This window comes from Macaca thibetana, chromosome 12 (assembly GCF_024542745.1).
Source record: "Macaca thibetana thibetana isolate TM-01 chromosome 12, ASM2454274v1, whole genome shotgun sequence".
Lineage (NCBI taxonomy): Eukaryota > Metazoa > Chordata > Mammalia > Primates > Cercopithecidae > Macaca > Macaca thibetana.
The window spans coordinates 25,637,265-25,657,201 of NC_065589.1; the positions used below are offsets into that span (position 1 = coordinate 25,637,265).

General features: G+C 45.0%; 2 long non-coding RNA genes across 4 annotated transcripts in view; both read right to left on the minus strand.

The window, feature by feature from the left end:
* The window catches only part of LOC126932460 (uncharacterized), a 408,483-nt gene that overhangs the window by 172,490 nt on the left and 216,056 nt on the right, over positions 1-19,937 (minus strand). The gene's annotated exons all lie outside the window — the stretch shown is intronic.
* LOC126932466 (uncharacterized) lies at positions 13,788-17,956 on the minus strand. The gene is made up of 2 exons (XR_007718196.1): positions 16,382-17,956; positions 13,788-14,581 (listed from the first exon to the last, which is right to left on the minus strand). It is a non-coding gene; the product is annotated as an uncharacterized LOC126932466 (long non-coding RNA).

Sequence of the window (19,937 nt, forward strand, 5' to 3'; positions counted from 1 at the left end):
ACAGAACTGGAGACAAAGAACACAGCAAAGTTTGGCAGCAAACAATTTAGGTAACTTTCACCCACCCTAATATTTCAGTTCTCCATTCAGCTCGACTTAGAGGAAGTCACATTTATTTCATCAACATGTACCAAGTGTGGGCCCTCTCTGCCCAACTATGTGACAGATGTTGTGGAAGATCCAAAAGAAGTGAGTTCCCTCAGGGAATTGGGGAAAAGCCAAGAAATAAACAGGAATCTCAGCACCACCATTGTCACTAATTTCCCCGTTCCAAAAATTCCAGAAAAATCCCTCTACATTCCATGAAAAACAATATAAAAGAAAGGCAGAAAAGAAGTTTTGCTTAGGGTGGGCTGTTACAGGGTAGCCCAAATTCCGTTAAAGGAAAAGGCCAAACATCGGCAGGAAGGGTCCTGTCTGCAAGCATTAAAACATGCTTGTTAACTGTATTTGTTAGTTTTTTCATTGATCACCAACCTATAAAATCACAATATTTCACATAAATATCAACTTTTTGCATTTTCTTGAAATATCAGGAGGCATGACCACACTAGCCCCCTGCTCCTACTTTGGAACCATTTCCCATCACACAGTAAACCCTTTCCTTCCCTCTCGCTCAGACGTGGGCTATTCATTCTGCCACAGTTCCAGCTTTGCTAATTTAAACTGACTGCCATATTTAGGTTTGCAAAGGTAGTTTTAAGCCTCTCTCTGATCCTTTTAGACCTACAGGATTCTTTACCTCTTCAGTGGTCGCTGTGGCCCCCGCCATAAAAGATGACCCTGATTATCCACCTCTCTAAAAGCCCTGAAGGTGAAATCCCAGGAGTCAGAGCGTAGTAGGTGCTTAAGAGATATTCCCTTACTTTTCCACCAGAGACAACATGTATTTTTTCAGGCTTTGTGAACCTTTGGCAAATAACAAATGCTTTGTTCTATTTTAGGAATCATGGTGAAGCCCCAGACCTCCCCTCTATGTCCCAGGCATTGTGCTCAGCTAGACATATAATAGTGAACCAAAGAACTTGCACCCAGCTCTTCCAGTCACCTGGTAAACTCAAGAAGATGAATACTGTTTGAGCAAATGCGGTGAACCAGTCAGTATAACTTTCCTAGTCTCTTCCAGGCACAGGAGTCTATCATGTACCCCACTCTAGACACCCCTTTTCCTTTTATTTCTTCTCTCTGCCCTGGCCTTTTATTGTATCGGTCCCACATTAGGGGTAGTGGCCCTTTCATGAAGCACAACACCCTGGCTTCTGGATGAATCACCTGAGCATTGGGAGGGCAGCAGTGGTAGAGAGTGAACTGAGAAACAGTTTGTCTCATCTCTGCTGCTTTGAAGAGGTTCCTCACGACCTGTCCCAGAGAAATTTACTGCCCAAGCTCCCAGAGGTCATGCAAGAAGAAAGAGGGAAAAAAAAGGCATTTAGCTTCTTTAAAAAGAAAGACAATGTCTGGATGAACAGGGCCCCCTGGTCTCCAAGGATAATTCATGCTGTCCTCATGCACGTTTGGCTCGCTCGTGATCTGGCTCTGGTCTCTGAAGGATGGCTCTAGACCAATGGACGCTAGAGGAAGCAGAGGCTGCAGCCTGGGAGGACCTTGGCCGGGGCTGCAGCCATGACCTCAGACCCTTCAGCTGCACCTGAGTACACATTTCTAGGGGAAATGTGCTCTCCATGGAGGAACGGCAGCTTTGGCCCATGGGGTCCCTGTGAGATCACCCCAGCTGGTCTAAATTAGTGTGTGTGACTCTCTGTCTTTTAAAGCCTAGAACACAGAATTTCTTTTTTTTTTTTTTTTTTTTAATTCTTGATTCCATACTCTGACCTTCTGTTAAAACAACTTTTAAAATATAATTTTCTCTTCTGCTTACCTAAAATGTTTCTGTACTAAATTTGCTGAGCAGCCAACACATTTGTAAAAGCACAGAGGCAAGCTAAACTCACTTCCTAAGCCAACTTCACACCTGAGCGTAAACAAGGCATCCGGGTCTCCAAACGGAACTGCTTTCCCAACAAAGAAATCGCTTCCCTCTGTGAGGGAGAATGTGCCCAGTCTGATCTCCCACTCCTCTCTCCTTTGTCCCACTCCTTCCCCTTTTCTCCTTTCTCTTACATTTCAGCTTCCAATGAAGTCAGATCCCAAAGCCCAAATAAGGGGAGGAGATTTCGTGTCTTCTCAGCTGAATAATCCCAGTTCCCCCAAGCACACAGTGTTCACACATCATGTTTGCACATAGGGTTTGCTGCCTGCTGGGCTGAACTCTCTCTCCCCACCCCTGGCCTCAAACCCTATGAGCCAAAGGCTGGAGGTAAAAGAAAAGTCTGCAGCAGAGTCAACTCACAGAGCGAGACAGACTGATTGCCAAAGGAGAGCAAACAAAAGACCTAGCCATCTTTACTTCTTTTTGGTTTTCTTTTTTCTTATTTTTTTTTTACTCTTAAAACATCTTTACTTTTAAAAGACCTTTGGGTATTTGGTTTCATCAAACTCTGGTGTAAAAAAAAGCACACACATGTATACAACTATGTAGCCTTCTGCTGATGAGCTCGTGTTTACTGTGCCATGTCTTCTAATGATTAAGGGAAAATGAGAACTTGCCCAGAGAAAATGCTCACACAGCTTTACTTCTAAGACAAATCCCTCAATATCGGTCAGTGTCCAACCAAGAAGAATGAAAATCACATATGAGTTTCCAAAACAGAAGGATTTCAGTACAGCGAGTTGGTTACCCAGGGGATGGAGGAGCTGAGAGGCCTGGCAGGGGACAGCAAGGCACAGCAGAGGGAGGTAGCAGCAGGACCCAGCTGCATGGAGAAGGAGGAGTTGGAGTCAGGTAAACCAGGGGCCAGCATCACTAGACAGAACCTGGAGCCACAGCACACCTGTCTAGTGGGGTCTGGAATCCAAGAAGAGAGGCAGCCTCCCAGGCTGGAGAAACCTCCCAGGCTGGGAAGGCAAAGGAGAAATAACATGACTTCTCTTGTCCTCTCTCCCTCCCTCCCATCTCCATCCAGTGCCTCCCACAGGCTGAATCCTACTGGAAGCCAGAGCATCCAGGAAGCTAATAAATGCAACCTGAAAATAGGCAGCCCCTGAGGCACACAGCAGAGCACAGAGCATGAGATGCTGCTGAAGACAGACAGGCTCAGGACCCAAGCATGCTCCTCTCACCCTGTCTCCACTGCCAGCGTCTCCATCCCACCAAACAGAATGCAAATTCTAAAGGCATTGGAGGCTAGGACTGCAAGAAAAGACACCATGGGGTATCTCAAGTTCAATCCAAATTCATATCCAAGTTCATATCCAAATTCCCCTTTACCTAGCCCTGATACAGGACACCTTTTCTTCTAATTACTAGGGGAAAAGGCAGTCACTCTATCCAGTTTGCATGTCCAATGCCAGGACATGGGAAAGGCAGTGAATCCAAGGCAGAGCGTGGGATGTTACTCGAGACTCTCATAGTGAACATTAAACTGAAGCTGGGCTGGAAGTGCGTTCTCACCTTGAGGCACAGAGTACTAAGTCCCACACTGCACCAAGAGCAATGGCTAACCACGAAAGAGGACACAAAATCAGAGAACAGATCATGGGAGATCTTCCTAGATAGTCCCTGAAGTTTCCTTTCAAGCTTTTTCAGCAACTAGGCCTTGCAAAACATGTATCCTTCATGCACAATCCTGATCCCACAAAACTGACACAAAGACTATAGAGACAGCAGGCTCAGAGGACTGTCCTATTCAGGAAGTCACGTGAAAGAGCTTGAATTTGCTCTTAACTAATGCACTCAGGATGGCATTCAACAAATCACAACTAAATCCTCTTTTTGGCAAAATGTTCCCATCTTAATTATAACTGTATTATTGCTTGTATGACTGAACATGTCTTCCTTTGCCCTTAAGAAATGGGAGGAGGAGCACATGAAGGAGAAGCAAAAATATAAACAGTGGGATGGAAAATTACCCCTGCAAAGTATAATGGCTAAACAATGACTAAGGGGGCTGTGATATGCATCAACACAGACCCACAAGTGTAAACAGTGTGGTGGGAAGGGAGATGACTTGGATGAACTAGACAGACGGGGAATTTAGGTGAAAAGAGAGTTTCCTCTCCCTAGATGGGGGTTGCGGTGGGTGGGAGGGGAAGGGCACCAGTGGGAGGATGGCAGAGGGGGCCAGATCTTTTTACCTGGTTCTGGGAGGCCCTGACTGGGCAGGGTATGAATAAGGGCACTGTTCAAACAGCCCAAGTGCTTTAGGATTCACTGAATGAGGAAGAGAGCGAAGGGTCAGGCAGGATCTGGGACTGCCTTAGTTCATGACTCTGTTCCACCTCTTGCCTGTTGTGTCCCCTGAAGTCAATGATTTACTCCCTTAGAATTTCAGATTCCTTATCTATAAAATGAGATAATTCACACAGCAAATATTTGTTGAACAGCTACTACGTGCCAGGCACTCTTCTTGGTACCAAGAAAAGAGCAGGGGAAAATATCATCCTTGCTATCAAGGAGTTTATATTCCGAGGAGGGGGAAGATAAAGCACAGATTAAGAAATCCATGTACACTATAATGGTGAGCAGGGCCATAAAGACAAATAGAGCAGGTAAGAGGGAGTGTGGTAACATAGAGGTGTGAGCTACTTTATACTGAGTGGTCAGGAAAGAATAACTGAAAATGTGACACCCGAACAGAGATGAGGAAAGTAAAGGAAAGTGGGTCATGAAGGTAGGCATGGGGAGGCATTCCAGACAGAGGGAACGCAAGTGCAAACACCCCCCCCCCACAACGCTTCAGAAGCATGTTTTATGGGCACAATACAAAGAATTAGCACAGTTCCTGGCACACAGTAAGCACACAATGTGAGCTACTATTTTAAATCATAAATGAAGTATCCATAAAGCATTTTGCTTCAGGCAGAGCAGCAAGAAGCATGAGATAAGCAACTTCCCTCAACTTTGTCTTCGTGTTCTTCTCCTACTCTGTGTCACATCCTCCTGCTTATGAAGACAGACAACGGGCCGGGTGCGGTGGCTCACACCTGGGATTACAAAGTGCTGGTATCCCAGCACTTTGAGAGGCTGAGGCGGGTGGATCACCTGAGGTCAGGAGTTCAAGACAAGCATGGCCAACATGGCAAAATCCTGTCTCTACTAAAAATAGAAAAATTAGCCGGGTGTGGTGGTGGGTGTGTATAATCCCAGCTACTTGAGAGGCTGAGACAGGAGAATCCTTGAACCCGGTAGGTGGAGGTTGCAGTGAGCTGAGATCGTGCCACTGCACTCCAGTCTGGGTGAGAGAGTGAGACTCTGCCTAAATAAATAAATAAATAAATAAATAAATAAATACAATGCTCTTAGCTTTCAGTTATCTGCAAAATAAGAAGAGGCATAGTACACGATAACCCAAACCAACAAATAACGTAAAATGCCATCCACATTTTTAGCAGATGACTTTGTACAAAATATTTACTTGCCTAGTTATGTTTTATTTACTCTAGTATCACCAGGAGGTCAGATGGTATAGAAGTTGGCATCAGATGCCGTGCAGTCAGCTCCTGGGTATGTGATATCAGACAAGTTCCTTAGTCTGTCTCTGAGCTCCCGGGGTTGTTATGAGGATCAAATGAAATCATGACGGTGGAGCCCTCTGTGAACCATAAAACTGCATTTGATTATTGTTGCATGATGAAAGTTGAGTGAATCCTCTGCGTTCACAACCACAGTTACGGTGGGACATGGCCCACCCACATTTTGGATGACTGGGAGACACAAGCCTGAGACCAACACCAGCCCCAAGGAAGTCACAAAGCCAATCAGAGTCACAAAGGACTCTTCTGTTTTTCATACTCCCTGGGACAAGAGTTGATGGCATTTGTTTAGATTGGCATTGAAAAGGCATCATTCTGTTGTGAATCCAAGTTGCTTAGAAGAGAATTGGTAACCCTGCCAAGAATCTGACGAGAACAGACACACACTCTGGGGGAAGAAGGGGGAAAGACGTTTCTCTCGCTTTTCTTCAGAGGTACGGACTACAGCATGAAAGCCCTAGGCATGGCGTGGCTTCATGGGATTCAGCCCAGAGCTAAGACTAGTGAGGTTTCCAGTGCTGCAAATCAGATTCTTAATGTAGAGATTCACAGAGACCAATATGTGCATTTCAGGCACTAAGTTGTAGAATTGAAAGAAATGCAGAGGTCTCTACAAGTGAATCCTTCTAAGTGCTGGGCTTAAAAAGACCAAATAGCAGTTATAAAAAGTATCACTGTAGCTTCACCCTTTAAGGACAGTAACAGTTCAGCAACATTCCAGGCTATTACTGGACTTAGGGTATTGGGCCAGATAGGGCACTGCCCCTGAAATTCAATTTAGTAATAATTACTGGCAGATCAATTCAGTAATAATTAGTGGAAGAAAAGGAAGATAGAGAACGATAAAGAGGACTCATTTAAAATTCCTGAGACCCTCCCTGTTTATTTCAAAATAGAAAACATGTGATTGGGTTCAGTTGGGTCAGATTGGATGGGGTTGGCCACCCACATATTTGTTCATTGTCAGAAATTCAAAGAGTGGCTCAATGGGTATCTGACAAAGTTGCAAGTGAACTCTCCACCCAAGCTTGATATCATGCCAGTAGGGTTGGGAGAGGACATGGTGGAGTGGAGAAGGTACATTCAAGCCTTGCAAGAATAGTGCTTTCAAGAATTCTGAAGTCTCCCCAGTGATTCTGAAGATGCATGTTCTCACGTTAAATGCCAGGTCCCATAACTCTCGGGCAAGTACCTATTCCCTCATTCCATTGATCAGACAGAAGGGGACTTATGTTACAAAGCTCGAACTCTAATCTAACTTGAAGCAAGCACTGGTCAGCCATTCAGGAGATGAGAGGGAGTATGTGATGCCAACAAACATGCCACCACATTCTCGAAGACCAGGTACAATCGAGGCTAATTGTACTCGCCAGACTGTGAGCAATCGGCCAGACTGTGCCTGCCATGAATATTCCATTTGCAGGAAATTAATATCATCTGAATCTTTTTCACTACCTAATCTTCCCAGTATCCTGGAACCATACCTGGGAGCTAATAGAGGTGCAAATGGCAACTTTAATTTACCTGTGAGGTTGTGGATTATTTACTTATTGAGGAGAAGATATAAGAAAGAGAAACAAGAAGATTAAGGAGAAATAAAGGAGAGAAAGAGGAAGGGGGAGAAAAAGGGATAGGGTGAAAGAGGCCAGGGAATGATGAAGAGGCTGTATGGCGTTGCCTAAAACATGTGAGCTTAGAGATCTGAACTGGGTTCAAATTCTATTTTAGCCACTAAATACTTTTTATTGATTCCCACAGTCAAGTCAGCTGGCAGCCTGGGAAGGGTTGGTACTTTCTCTACCTCTGTCATTGTCTCTTCATGTCTTTCTGGTTCTATCTCAAGTCTAAGAGGGACCCGAACATCCATACTGAGCCAGACACCAAAGAACTCAGACACTTCCTGGACCTTTGTGCTGAGAACTTTGGAATCCTGAAGACAAGGAGCTTTTGACTCTTATGTAAATGTTTAGATACGTGATATCAGAAGGTTCATTGAGAGTCTTGTGCAATACGTCATCATACTGAAAAAAGGATCAGGAGAAAATGTGTTTGCCAACCTGAGACTTGTGCCCCCGAGGTCAGTCCCTCCACCTGCCCACATTTGGTGGTCAGCTGGGGAGTCTTAGGGTATTAACAATAAATAGAGGAATGCAACCAGGTGGGGCAGCTCAAGCCTGTAATCCCAGCACTTTGGGAGGCCAAGGCAAGTGGATCACTTGAGGTCAGGGGTTCTAGACCAGTCTAGCCTACATAGTGAAACCCCATCTCTACTAAAAATACAGAAATTAGCAGGGCATGGTGGCATGCACCTGTAATTCCAGCTACTCAGGAGGCTGAGGTGGGAGAATCTCTTGAACCCAGGAGGCAAAGGTTGCAGTGAGCCGAGATCGCTCCACTGCAGTCCAACCTGGGCAACAGTGAGACTCCATCTCAAAAAGTAAAAATATAAAAAAATGGAGGAATGCTCCCAGAAGCTTGGGAGAGAGACTTGGAATTCTGAGTTCTATGGAAAACCCCTTATTGGCAATCAGCATTTTAAAATGTGCTTAACAAGTAAATAGAAAAAAATTATCTGAAAATGCCTCTATTATAAAAGATCTGTTTGCTTTAAGAACAGTGTCTGGAATTATCGTTTTAGGGGGAAAAGGTATAACCTCGGAAAAGGATGACTGACTTATTCAAAGTACCCTGGTCTGTGGGCCCTATCTTTGGAATTTCACGGGCTTCCTTCTGTGATGATGTCCTCCTATTAGCATTATTCAGTGGGCATCACTGAGAGCCCCATGGCATCTGGCCCAGAGGAAAGGTGCCATCCTGAGAGATGCATGGGAAAGGGCTGGACCCTTATCTAAGGCAGACATGCAGATAGTATAGAATATTTGGGAGGAATAGATTATAGAAAAAAAAGTGTGGATCAAATTAATATTGGAGTGTCTCATAGCTTAAATGTATACAAGAGTCAGTGCTAATTGTTTATAAGTAAATTGAATTAAGCTTGTTTTACATTCAAAATCATTTTGTTTTTAAATAATCCATCACCTTGGAAACTAAAAAATAAGCATGGACAAATGTCATATAATTTGAGATTCTATTCCAGTCTATGGATTTCAGAAACAAAACAAAACAAACTTGGGTTGGAATTCCTGTTTCACCACTTCTTTATCATATGACTTTGGATGGAGAATCAAACTCTTCATCCAAAAAACCAGGCTAAGAAGCCATTTTTTTACAGGTTTGTCATAAAAATGAAAACCTTCTGTCCGGGTGCATGCTACCAAGTAGGCATGCAGTAAGTGGGAGCTGTAACTATTATTGCTGTGATTCAGGTAAGCAAATAGATAATTGTCTCACAAACAAATAAACCAGGTAGTTCACATATCTGTTGATATGAGCATACTCCGCTGGCTGAGTGAGCCCCCATGAAGTCAGCCCCACCTTATAACACATGGTGGAGTGGTTAAGGGCAAAGCTTCAGGGCAAATGCCCAGATTACAATGCTAGACACTCTACTTGCAGTAGAAACTGGATAAATTCCTTAATCTCACTATGCCTCAGTTTTCTCATCTTTAAAATGGGGTAATAGTAGTATTATACTTTAGTGTGAAGATTAAAAATGAGTTTGGAACAAATGCCTGACACATAGTAAAGCACCGAATGGAGGTTAGCTATCTATCAGCACATGGTCTAACTTTTAGAATAGGGCTAAAAGAATGGAGCTATCTTTTTACATAAGACCAGTATAGTCTGTTTCATCTAATTTTTTTCCCTGGAGGCAAGTGAATTATGGGTATAATGGATTAAGTTAGAGAAACTACTTGTGTCTTACGATTTGTTAGGAAAACCCTGTTGATACAATGAGAAAAGCTTGATACTGATCACACTGGAGATTTGAGGCCAGATCATCCAGTGCTATAAACTAATTCCTTGATGTAATATTTAGTTTCTTAATCTGTAAAAGGAGGGTAATAACATTTACTTTTAAGAGTGTGTTAGTCTGTTTTCACACTGCTATAAATAACTAGCTGAGACCGGATACTTTATAAGGAAGGGGTTTAATTGACACAGTTCCACATGGCTGGGGAGGCCTCAGGAAACTTACAATCATGGAAGGTGAAGGGGAAGCAAGGCACATCTTACATGGTGGCAGGAGAGAAAGAGGGAGACAGAGCAAAGGGGGAAGTGTCACAGACTTTCAAACAACCAGATCTCATGAGTACTCACTCACTATCACAAGAACAGTCTGCCCCCATGATTCAATCACCTCCCACCAGGCCACTCCCCTGACACATGGGATTACAATTAGAGATGAGATTTGGGTGGGGACACAGAGTCAAACCGTATCAAAGAGCAACCCTCTTTGAAAACCCCACAAAATGATAGAAGAACTACATAAAGGTTTTGTCACTGAGTTGGTACACAATTGAATTGGTTTTATTGGGAAGACCTGGACAATTGGGAGCAGTGGAATTCTAGGAAGAAGATAGCCAGGTTGAAATGCTAATGGATGGTAAGAACACCTACTCTCTTCATTCAACACACAGGAGGTATTCTCTAGGGGAGAGAGGTTGTGGGCTAGGCATATTTTTGCACTTACTGGCAAAGTTCTGTAAAATAACCAAGTGTTTCTAGCACAACTTCCTTATAGTCCCTCCTAAATATGGTATGTATTGCTATTGATTAAAAATACACAGAGCAGGCTGCGTGTGGTTGCTTACGCCTGCAATCCCAGCACTTTAGGAGGCCGAGGCAGGCAGATCACAAGGTCAAGAAATTGAGACCTTCCTGAGCAACATGTTGAAACCCCATCTCTACTAAAAATACAAAAATTATCTGGGCGTGATGGCACACTCCTGTAGTCCCAGCTACTCCAGAAGCTGAGGCAGGAGAATCGCTTGAACCTGGGAGGTGGAGGTTGCAGTGAGCTGAGATCGCGCCACTGCACTCCAATCTGGGTGATAGAGTGAGATTCCATCACACACACACACACAAAAAATACACAAAGCACTCTCAACATCCTTCCCACAAGGAGAACCACTAGTGTGGTGAAGGAAGATTGAAGGAAGATCCAATTCAACAAGGAAACCTTTGGTTTCTGTAGCCTCTATTTGCCTTCTTTCTGTTCTGGTTTAACTACCCTAATGTAGCTATTCATCACAACAAAACAGGGAGCTAGACATACTCCTCATTCCCGTCTTGAAAAGGAGGGCACCAAAGTTCAGAGCGCTTGAGAAATGAACCTGAAACCTCAAAGCTAGCAAGCAGGAGAGCTGGCATTTGAGCCTATACCTTCTGATGCCAGGTTCCTTTCTGTAACTATAGCAGCCTCAGGTGCTCCAGCCCAGCCTGGGAATACAGATGGCAGACCTGGTCCAAAAAACCAGCACAGGGGGCTATGTCAGAAAAGGTGTGGGTGTGGAATGGAGTTTTCTCTTCTGTGACTTTTTGTTCATCCCAAATTTATTCCAAGAGGAGTTGGGATAACAAAATTGGGGGCTGCCTGGTTTTGTCTGAATTCTGTAAGTTGGGGTTTTATTTAAAGCATCATTCTTTTTACAAAAGAAAAATTGAAAAGGCAGTTCTAGAGGGACTTAGCACTCTTTGTTGATGTTTTCTCAGATGCTTATAATGAGCTCATAAATGCTAATGAAGAATGCTCTGTGGCTCCCCAGCAGTGCTGAGTCAAACCAGCCACGTTAGAGGACAGAATTACACAAGGGTTTGGAACAGTCGTACCCATCCAGCACCGCGGGACTAGTTGTCTGCTCAGGAGGAGCGCTGCCTGCTTTGTCAGCCCTCGTGCTTGCCAGCTCGCACCCTTACCACAGCCATCTCTTTGACCTAGATTATCTCCCCTGGGACGATGGTTTCAAAGGCCTCTTTTCAAAGTCAGCCTATGAGTTTTCAGCTCTCCATAGGCTTGGTCAGTAGGTATGTGCTGAGTACCCATTCATGTGCCCAGAACTTAGCTAGGAGCTGTGAGAAGTGACTCACCATGCGCTGCCTCCTGTCTCATCACCTTGTAGCCTCCACAACATGGCCCTAAAGCATCTGCATCAATGCAATCCCAACACATAAGCAGAGATCCAGCAGAAAGTTTAAGGAAGGGGTTACAAGGCAGAATAGAATTAAGGGAAAATGATGTCCCCTGCTCTGGCAATATCCAACATATAGAGCCATCACCACTCTAAAGGGACAGGGATGAGGGAGCAGCTACAAACACCCTGGCTGTAAGAGAGGGTTGCTGTCAGGAGCCTTCAGTAGAGAAGAAGCAACTGTACCTGCAGCCCAGCATGGGGACACTATTCCATGGCTTCATCCTCCTCCTCCGACCCTGAACAGGAGCCAGTAGTCAAGGGAGTCCGTCAGTGCAGCCCAGAGGCAGCCTATGGAGCACAGAGCCAGGTAAAGAGAAGGTGGAGTTCTAGTCTGGGAGGCCAAAGGAGATGATCCAGCAAAGCAGCTCTCCAGCCTCCTCTCCTAAGGCTTGCTGAAGGAACCTGAAGACTCAGGTGGGCAGGACAAACTGCTCCTGCAACCAGCTGTTTCTGCTGCCTGGTGCTTCCTTGGACATATCTATTCACATATCATTTCCCAAACTCTGCAAGAAAGGCCCAGTTCTCTTTGAAATGTTCTCCAGTTTGGCCTTGGATTGCAGGCATCTTTTGTATTTCTCTAGGGCCACTATTCGTTTCTGTAGCTAGCTGAAGAAAAGAACCATGTCCTGAACTTGATGTGTTTTACACAGAGCAGACCTTTCTTCAATGCATATGAGAAGGGTGGGTCAGGGCTGGATGGGTGGAGGGGTAGAAGTCATCTCTTGCCCTTGAGGCCCTCAGACTATCTATCCATGTAGTTAATGGATTAGGAAGTAGAAAATTCTAATCAGGACCAAGATGGACCCATGACAAAATTATGGCCAAATTTAATGATAAATATCTCCTATTCTCTGCCTGGTAGCTTAAGGGATGGAGGGAATATGGAAGTTGGAAATATGGAAGTTGATCTCAGTTTTTGCAGGTCTGGAAAAACACACTTTGCACACTGACTGGCATAATTTTTTCACTTTGTGGAGTATATAAAAATACCCAGGTATTTGCCCTAGAACATCGTTTAAAAATCACTAAAGGTCTTGGTCTACTGCATTTATCTCTCTACAGCTATTGCAGCAGTTATTCAAAGAGGCAGAAGGCAAGGGAAGGGAAAGAAAAGAATTGTAAATAAAAGCACCTTGCATGGTGCTGGCCCCACAGTATGTTCTACAGGGGGAAAAAAAAAAGTTTAAATTTAATTCTCACAGTCCTGTCCTGTCATGTAATGTCTCAACTTAAAGATGAAGAAATTGAAACTCAAGAGAGGTGACTTCTCAAGGTCAGTGGTTACCCAGCTAAGGCAAAATGAATGAAGAGTTTGATATTTGATGGGCATGGCACATGTTGAGGATCAGCTTTGGCTCTTCCAGAGACGAGGGCTCTGTTTTCCAAATCTGCAGCTGGATCTTCTATACTTCCTTATGGTCACTAGGCTAGGCCCTGGGCTCAAGAGAGGAGAGCCTTCTCTGCTCCTACAGGAGGGGGAAACCAGCCCTGCTGAGGCCAAGAGGAACACACAGAGGCAATCTACGGTTTCCAGGATCTGTGCTGTCACCGGCATTAGGGTCTTTTCACCACTGAGGTGTCCTGAGCTTCTGGAAACCAGGGCTCCTGGAAATACTCTGACCTGCTTGGGGAACAGAGCACCTGGCTTGTGAAGGTGTGTGTGCTGGAAAGACCCAGAGATTGCATGCGGCCTTCTGAGAAATCCTCACATTTTCATTACTTTCCCCTACAACATCCTTGCTTCTAGCAAAGCCTCTCTCACATAATGGAGTCTGGCAAAGTGAGACTGGATAGACAAAGAAGAAGATACCAAAATAAAAGGTGGAAGAATAAAATAGTCCGCATATATTTAACATACTGATAGGCAAATCCAGGCAAAGCATTATACAAGTCTTTGGTTGTAAGGACCTGCTCCCTCTGCCCACTCTCCCACTTCCTGCCATGGAACTTTGACTTGGAAATGGCCTATCCACATAAAACGAGTTTGGCTTTGTCTATTCAGAGTGAAGGTTGAGGCCAAAAATTTTCACAGGAGTGAAGGAGTTAAAGTAATGTACACCATCTGGCCAGAATGAGTTAATTAGATTCTTTGTCCAAAAAAAAAAAAAAAAAAAAAAAAAAAACACAGTCAAGAAGATAAAGGAGAAAGTGGGTGGACACATTTCCAGCAAGAGAGAAATGTGTGTGAGATGGTGTCTGAAATGTGTGCCTCTTGGGATGAGTGTGTGTGTGTGTGTCGTGTGTGTGTACATGCATTCACATACACATGTGCACACATGCATTCGTGCACACTGGCAGAGGAGTTGCTAGGGGAGAGCAGTAGGAAGAGCTGACAAACTGAAGCACAAAACTGCTAACACTAAGGAAAGGGGCATCTTCTAAACCCCCTCCTGGCCCACTTCCACTTAACTTTCTCCTAAGTCGTCTTCATTTCTGTCTTAGGTTTCCATAAACACTGCAGTTATTTATTTTATTTTTGTTTGAAATGTTAAACAAGCCCCAAAAGGAAAAGCTGTCGGGGCAATTCGTGGCGTCTCCAGAGAGGAGTTGCACTGCAAGCATTTTATGCAAGGGCTTGGCAAGGCTGCCTCTCGCCTGCATGCTTGGCCCTGGGTTTTGTAGTAGCCCCCATGCACCTCTGCCCTGGCTTCAGGGCACTAAGGTTCCCTGATCTGATCCATTTCTGTTTCCAGGGTTCAGCTCATCTCCCATCCCCCTCCATGGAGAACTTCTCTTCTGGAAGGATCTCTTGGCTGAGAGAATGATGGCTGACACTAATAACAACAGCAATGCCAAGAATAATGGGTGACATTAATGAGCACTTACTGGCACTAGGTCTTGTTGAAAATGAAGGTGAGGCACGTGTAGTAACACATTTCACTCTCAGCACAAGCCTACAGGGGAGATGCTATTATTATTTCCATTTTACAAGTGAGAAGCTCGAGGAATGAAAAATTTAAAACTTTGAATTTGAGAGACAAGGCCAGCCATGCTGGGCCTAGGGTAACATGAGCGAGACGTCTTGGGCACAAAATGTAAGGGGTTAACCAAAAACTCAGTAGTCAAGATAAATACCATTTTAATGCCATATTTAAAAAAAAAAAAAAATTGGCCAGGCATGGTGACTCATACCTGTAATCCCAGCACTTTGGGAGGCTGAGGCAGGTGGATCATCTGAGGTTGGGAGTTCGAGACCAGCCTGACCAACATGGAGAAACCCTGCCTCTACTAAAAATACAAAATTAGCCGGGCGTGGTGGCACATGCCTGTAATCCCAGCTACTCGGGAGGCTGAGGCAGGAGAATCGCTTGAACCTGGGAGGGGGAGGTTGCAGTGAGCCAAGATCACGCCATTGCACTCCAGCCTGGGCAACAAGAGCAAAACTCTGTCTCTCAATAAATAAATAAATACATAAATAAATAAATAAGTAAAAATCAAAGCAAAAAATCCACGATGAACAAAATACCAAAATTTCAAACAAAGGACCAGTCAGTCAGTCTGGCTATAACCCTTCACCACCACACCATGCTGCCTTGTTCAGCATTCATCTAGGATCTAAGATGTGCCAAGCAGGGGCCCTGCCTTTGCACAAGTTACCTCTTTTATTCTTGTAGCCTTGTGTGATAGGTGTTGTACTCCTTATTGAAGGGATCGGAAAACTAAGAGATTAATTTATGTCAATGTCTGCCTTCAACAAATTACAAACCCAAATGGGATTCCAAGCAGGACTTGATGTCAAGTTCTCTCTGAGTCTGATGCTCTTCCCCACTGTCCCTGTTCACTGTGTCCCCAGCTAGGAAAGGAATCTACCAGCTAAGCGGCATACGGCTGTACCCTGAGTCTGATGCAGAGACAGCAGGGGAGGTTACAATTCCAGGCAGGCCAGTTCCCGACAAGCATTCTTCCACTGCCTCAGCCAAACCCTCCCCCGAGACATCTCGTGTCTCAGCCAAGCCAGTCCTCCTTGGCCTGCCCCCACCCTTCCTGCACAGAGTCAGTGCAAATGCACGATAGACCCTCTCCCATTTCAAGTTCATCACCAGATTTCCCAGGGCTGCCTTGCTGTCCAAGCCTCTTCTTCCTGCCCATTCCTGACTCAGCAGCACATAAGAGACAGGCATGCATGTGCACAAGTGCACACACAACCTCCACCCCAACTCCCTGCCCCAGCTCTTCTAAGGAAGGAGCTTGCAGTGGGAGTGGAAGAAAATGAGGAGGGAGGTGGAAGACCCTGGAGCAAGAATCCACGTCCTGAAGAAAAGAAATGGAACCACTGCTATTGCCATCCCAGACTTGACGTCATTGGAACAATCAGAGTGTGGCACAAATACTTACTTGAATGTGCTCTCTCTGTTTCCAATGAGCATCATTTTGGCAGATTTTGCAGGGGATCCTAAAGAGCTCAAGGAGGCAGAGTCAGCCAGAAGTCATCTCACCCAATCCTCTGTCTCTAAGAAGCTTAGCTCTCCAGGCTCAGACACAATGGCCTCTCTCTGGCTCCTTAGACCCAATTGTCGTATGTCTCATCTTTCCCCTGGAGATACCCCTAAACTTTTAACTGCCGCATCCCACCCTCATCCATCCTTCAGGGTGAGAGAAAGAACAGGGCTTCGGAGTCAGGCAGCAGTAGGTTCAAATCCAGACTTTCCTCCCTACTCCCTGAGTAGCTTAGGACAAGTTGCTTGCTCTCTTACCTTAGTTTTCAATGTGTAGAATATGATAATGAAGGACCTGGTATGGTCCTCAGCACACGGAGAGATGTTTCACCTCTTCCCTGGCTTCTTTAAGACCTTTTCAACATAGTCTCATCTTGCTTGCCTGTGGAGCGATAGAGGCCCCTTATGGAAGCTTTTAATGACTGTCTTTAGGATTTAGCCTTCCCAGAAACTTCCTGGGTCTTCCCACCTCCCATCCTCACCTTTCAGGATCCAACATCGCTTGTCATCAATGCAAGGACAAAGCTAAGTGTAGAGCTGTTTTTAGACTCTTCCCTCCACCTTACTCTTCCTTTGCTTCCCAAATAACTTCTCCTGATGGCGGGTAAGGGGTGGAACGGTGGTGTCCACTTTCATACTCTCAAAGAAAAGGAAGTCCAAAGTCATCAAGTAAGAAATAGGGTTCAAAGACTCAAGGGAGAGGGTCATATGGCACATGCACTCCGCCCATACCACACCCAAGTTATTGAAGGTAATGAGGGATGAAGAACTTATGGAGGGCCACATGAGGGTGGGAAGGCATCCCACCAACGGAACCCCTTTTCCCATCAGAATTCTGAACCAATGGGGAAATAAGAAGAAAAGCCTAAGGCAGGTGGAGAACTCAGTATCACCTCTGTCATTGTTAAAGCTGGTGAATGTGGCTTAATGATGGGGCAAGTGGGCTTTCTAAATTTGAATCCCAGAACTGTACAGAATTATCTTCCCAGTGACAGGCCTCACTGGATAAGAACAGGCTCTCTTATAGGGCAGACCCTTCCCCTGATAACTCGAGACCTACAGGAGCAGGGCAGAATGTATGTGCCCCAGAGACGGGCTCGCTCCAAGAGAAAGAGGACTGAGAAGGGAATGGGTAACATTTTCCCTTCCGAATCTATCAGATGAAGTCACTCCTCCTCCCCTGATGAAGACAGCCCAAGGGTGTTATCCTAGTGGAAGGAAATAACACGTATGAGGAAGACTCACTCAACATCCCCTACTACCACACAACAATTTTATTTCCTTCAATCTGCTAGCAACCATGAAAACAAAAAAGATTTACATTATGTTATCTAACAAACTAGAGAATAGTAGAAACTAACCTAATATTTTTGTGAATAATAAATGGAATAATGGCACTTTGCACATAGTAAACCCTTAATAAGTGCTAATTATAATAATAACTAGTATAGCAACTAAACACTATACTAGGTGCCACGGGATAGGAGAGACTTACTTCATCACGTGTATTAAGAACGTTTACTGGGCATTGGAGTTAAAACCAGTACACATAAATTTAACTTGAGGCTGAGTAAGAGGAGTACCAAAACAGAAGATTCTAGTGGAGGGAGAAAAAGCATTGATGGAGGTGATAAGGAAAGTTCCTCTGGCCAAGGTGGCATGAGTTAGGCCTTGAAAGATGTTTTCAGGTGAAGACAAGGGATCAAGGAGAGCAGTCCAGTTTGAAGGAGATGCTATATTCTCCAAGCGATTAATGAGAGGCAAAGTTTTCCATTTTTATCCAAACCCTAAAAATCTCTTTGGGTTTGGTGTCCACCCTTACCTATAGGACAAGTAGCAAATGAGATGAGTTTGCCAAACCCTTTGTCGTAGGGAATGGGGTGTCAACACCCTTCCAAGCCACTTCTCCTCACATCAGTGTTCTTCCTCCTATGTGGGACACTGTTCAGAGCTGAGAGTTACTCTCTGTCTACTTCTAGCACCCGCTGCTTCCACTCATCCCTGAGGGCACAACCCTGTCTCCTAATTGGTCTATTAGGCAGTTTCCCCCCAGCTTATGTTTTCTTTTGCTCCTCACTAGCCCAGCCCCTCTGGACTGCAACAACAATCTAGCCCCTTCCCCAGAGCCCACAGCATGCCACCAGCTGGCACTCTCCTATCAGGCCACCTCTGGGAACCAGCAATACAGAGCAAGCTCACGTCAGTGCTTCCACCTCTCCGGCCAAGCGGTCCCTCCGGCCCCATAACCACATGCCATGCCTTCTTCTGACTTTCTTCCCAGCTGTCAGCACATTCCTGGTCTTAAGCTAACCCAGGCCACACTCTCCTGGAGACACATGAGAGTACCACCCTAGCCTAGATGCATGCATTTTCTCCTGGTGCCACAGAAATTGTGGCAACAGAATTGCAGAAGGTTAGAAGCCTGTCAGAGACACTAGAACAAAGCCCTGAGTTACCTGCAGGAGCAAAGGGTATGCAGTCCCTTCTGGACTCCAGGGTCCCATGGGAGGCTTGTAAGTGGAGCATCCTAATGTTCAATTTAGTTGAAGATTGGCTTCTTAAACAGAATTCCTTTTTTAAGTTTAGTTGTGGTCTGGCAGAAATTTCAGCAGTCACCTCTGACCCCTTCTTAAACCCAGTTACCAACACTCTCATCTGAGTTCCTTTTGTTAGGTGTAAAATGGAACCAGGCTCAGTCCATCAGCACTTTTCTAATATTGTGGGAGAGCTAGAAACAACCCTGACTTTGCATTTGTTCCAGGACAGGCAGGTGAATACCAAATGCCATTTGAATGAGAAAACGCTATATGGTTGCTAGTTGTGTGAAGACCACTTCTGCTCAGGGACAATGGTCCTCTGTTCAGAGAGAACCTGACCAAAAGCATTCGGAATTCAGTCCTTAGAAATAAGCAATGCTCTATATTCTTTTAGTGGAAACATCTTTTGCTGAATACACGCATAAGAGATAACAGTATTTCCGCTCAGAAGCAGAATTAAATGTACGTGTTCAACTGGACACAGGCTCAGCTGGGCTGTGGTGTCCTTTCTTCCCAGGTACCACCAAGCTCAGACTCTCTCCCTTTGGAATAGCCTCTTCCATTTGCCTCTTCATTTCTTCCATGTTAACACTCTGAAGCCAGATTTGTTCTCTTGGCTTTAAGTCACTGCTAAATAATTCTAATTGCTCTGTACATCCTACCCAAGAGCAGACTCTTCAGACTCTTTAGATGTGCCCAAGGGTCCCCACTTTCCCCCTCCAACTGTAGATACCTCAGCTCCCTTACACGAGCTCCAAGACACAATCAATTCTGTGACTCACTATTGCCCAAATTCCACCTTCTGGCACCCTGCCTTTCTTTTTGTAGAACCACCTCATTCTTCACCCCCTCTTCCCTCTACTATCTACCTATTGACTAATACCATCCCATCAGATCTGGCTCACAGCACTCACGGCAAGGGATATTTGTGATATGCTGACCCAGCATCCCTTTGTTTAAGGATTTCACTTCTTCCTTCCTCCATTCACATGGGCAGGCCCCTGTCCCAGAATGGCCAGTTCAAGTATTCCATGTCCAAGGAGGAGGAGTTGGTTCCCATTTGGTGCTGAAAGTCTTGCAGGAGCAACCAGGGTCTTCTCGGAGGTTTGGTGAATGGGTGCTGGAGAAGAGAAGGTCTGCTGGGTGAGGATGTGGCATCTGAGGAGAGTTGGTCTGTCCCTCCACTCCAGGCTCTGTGCTGTGTGTTGTTTTCATTACCAGACAGCATCCTGATAGCATCACAACTCTGGATATATCTGTATCTGAACCCAGCTCCG